Below are 3,415 nucleotides of genomic sequence, written 5' to 3'. Positions count from 1 at the left end.
TCTGGCCGCACGGCCTCTCTCTCTCTCTCTCTCTCTCTCTTCCAAGTTCCAACATCTACTTCTTCTCCGACTCCCCGATTTCGTTTGAATCGTCATTCCCTTGTGATTTCCCGATGACCACAAGATGCGAGGTCAAGGTCACCTCAAAGAAGAGAGAAGGAGGAAGGAGGAGAGACGTCGAGTGGAGAAAACAATTCCAGGTCAGTTAGATCTCAATTCTCAATCTGTTCGTTTTTAAATTCTATCTCTTCTTGTTGTTTGTTTGGAGAATTGAAATGGGTTTTTGCCGATTCAGATTTTGGAGATGAGGCAAGCTTCTGAAGGCATTCATCACATACCTGAAGTTATAGAAGCCAAAGTAGAGAACATTAAGGAGGTCTGGAGCATTCTGCTAGCTGGAAGCAATGCAAGAATTAGCCCTTCGAAGCTGGACCTGAATGAGAGTTTAAGTTCTCGAAACTTTGCAGCATGGGTTCTAAACTTTGAATTAGGTCTAGTAAACAAGTGAATACGGGTGAGGTTCAAAAGCTAAGAAATCAGGTAAGCTCAAGGAAGCCTAAGTTAAGAGAGTCTTTTCACTGTCCCTTAAATATCCATTATCAAAGTGAACTTGTGTACTCTGCAACTAATAAGCATATGCATGATAAGACTTCATAAATTGCTAATTTTGTTTTCTTCCTGATTTATTTTTAGAAGAATGACAAGAGTTGGGATCTAAAGAGGATGCTTTTTGAAAATTAGAAGAAAACTTTCAGAATCTAGAGGGAAAGGCAAAAGGTGATTTCTCAAATGTGTAGAAGCCAACAAGATAAGATTGATAAACTTGAAAACCAAATTGCTTTGAATCTAGGTGGGTAGTGTTTAGGCCCAAGGATGTTTAGGAAAGGAAGTGTTTGATAGGGTAGATTGAAAACAGAGGAGGGTAATTTGTTGTTTTAGAAACAGAGGAGTTATATTATTCACTTGATGATTACCGCCGATTCAGATTTGGGGTGTATAACATTTATTCATATTTTAGTCTTCCATCCATACCAAATCTTTTGTTTCGGGCTTGACATAGTAGAAACTCTCACATATGAGGATGACTACGTGAGCTTGTTCGACACATGGCGCAATGTGTATCACTTCTCACCAGGAAAATGCTGGTACGTCAATGTGTATGGATTTTCAGTTGATAGATAGGCTCGGAATGGGTCATGTATCATATATATTCTTTAGGGTTTCTTTGATTATGAAACCATTACTATTATTGATAAGTTGCCTGTGTGATTTTAGGGATGTGCTTCCGATAAAACTATTTATAGCTATACTTCAGATGGGCACTTCGGGTTGAAGTCTTCGTGTCTTGATAAGAGATTGTCCTAGTGAAAAGGTAATTTGGACTGCTGGAATTATGTGCTAAATTATTAATCATTTACTACATTTGCAAGTTCTATGCATTTTTATAGTACCACTTAAACCCCGATTGATCTCTGATCCATGACCGAATCAGCTATTCCTTCAATCTTTAATCTACTTTTGTCTATATCTATACATTCCTTCTCTGGTAATGTTTCAATGGTGCATGTTTATTGTTATATTGTTATATTGTCTCAAGTTTGAGGTGTGAAATCTTTCGTGTAATTGTCCTTTAAATCCTAGTTATTATAAGCTTATTCATTTTTTGAGTTGGTAAATTGTAAATGCCTAAATGGACATTTGGATGTATTCATATCTGTGTACTGAGTGCTCCTTGTAATGCAGGGTTATGTTGATTTTAGTCAATTTGACAAGTTCGACCACTTTGTTTCTGGTTTGTTCAGGTGAGTTTTCTGGTTTCAGGGAGAGGATCCATGTGTTGTGTGGAGCATGCACCAAATGAACTAATATCTTATTCCTTTTTTTGTTGATTTGGTCGATATGCAGGTATAAGTGTTTGCAGAAGGTTCAAAAGTCATTTTGTGACTTGAATCCCCGTTGAGAGGAATGACACCAATGTTGACAGCGTTAATAGGTTTCGGTCCATCATTTCTAAAAATAGATTGGGTTCATATGTTCATTTAGTGAATCAATTGAAAGTTGGACTGCAGCTTATAGCCTTATATAGTTTAGGATCAAAAAGTATTATGTACTCTTACTCTTCAAATGGATTTTCAATTGAAGTGGATTATTAACATTCAATGAAGTTTTAGTTCTTTCTTATTTTCTTTGTTTTGTTATATATGAAGTTCAATTCATAGTCAAACAACATAAGTGCTTATAATAAGCAACAAGAATGTGAAGTCCAATAGACAACCAAACAATATAAGTCTTTATCATGAGCAACAAAAATATGCAGTCTAATAGACAATCAAATGACATATGTCATCTTTCTCAACAACATAAAACTGAAGTTAAACGAACAATTAGACGACATAAGTGTCTAATTAGACGATACATATATGTTGTTAATTATTCATTTAGATGACATAAGGTCCAATAATTTTTCAGATTGGACAACATCAGACAACATTAAAATGTAACAAGTAAATGTTTTTGTCGTTGTAGGTTATGTAGGTCGACGATTATATGTAGTGTAAGGTTATATCACACTACATCTATTTCGACAAATCCTTCATTTTTTCTTCTTTCACTCGACAGTTAAATGTTGTTGGTTTTTCATTCAGATGACATAAAATTTGGAAACCTTCCAGAATTGTCAAATTTCAGACGACTTATTATCTGTCGTCTGACTAACATTCACACGGCAGTGAAACACCATCGTCTGATAGCTTATCAGACGGTAAGCCCTTAGACGACATATAATTTTTGGTCAGACGACGGAGTTTAACTGTCGTCTGATGATGTTTTTGGCATAGTGATAAATTAAATAATTTATCAAAACGTAACTTAAATATTTTCCCACGTATAAACTTTAAAACTTGATTCATGCAACTATGATCAAACATTTACCTTAACATCCAGAAAATCTTGTAATAAGAGACAAACCAGCCCCGCTAGTAACTCAAATACAGGAATCTCATAAAAATAGACAAACCAGCCCTGCTGGTTACTCAAATACATAACTGATAAAATAAAACAAGGGGAAGAGATATCACCATGTAAGAGGAGCCTCCTAGGCTTGGGTCGGAGCCTCCTAGGTAGGGCTGGGCACAGGACGGGATGAGCCGGGATTTGGTGAATCCCGTCCCGTCCCGAAAATAAAAGAACGGGACAGGACGGGACGGGAAGGCATTTTTAGAAATCTGTCCGGTACGTCCCGATCTCGACAATTTTTATTTTTTATTTTTTTAATAAAGTTCAGGTATTTAGAATAAAAGCACAAAATTTAAGTCAAAACGACGTTCTTGTTCGCAAAGCTAGAACATGAAGCAACAAGTAATTGGTATTCAAGTTCACAAAACATAATAACTCTAGACACTGCAAATTTCTAAGC

At 36.1% G+C, this 3,415-nt stretch overlaps 1 non-coding gene across 1 annotated transcript; it reads left to right on the top strand.

The window, feature by feature from the left end:
- The first annotated feature begins 119 nt into the window (after positions 1-119).
- Positions 120-1,718, top strand: LOC101310925. Its single transcript, XR_183662.1, has 2 exons — positions 120-200; positions 296-1,718. It is a non-coding gene; the product is annotated as an uncharacterized LOC101310925 (transcript).
- The last annotated feature ends 1,697 nt before the right edge of the window (positions 1,719-3,415 follow it).

Source organism: Fragaria vesca, linkage group LG1, assembly GCF_000184155.1.
Source record: "Fragaria vesca subsp. vesca linkage group LG1, FraVesHawaii_1.0, whole genome shotgun sequence".
Taxonomy (NCBI): Eukaryota; Viridiplantae; Streptophyta; class Magnoliopsida; order Rosales; family Rosaceae; genus Fragaria; species Fragaria vesca.
This window is presented reverse-complemented; position numbering and strand designations above follow the sequence as displayed.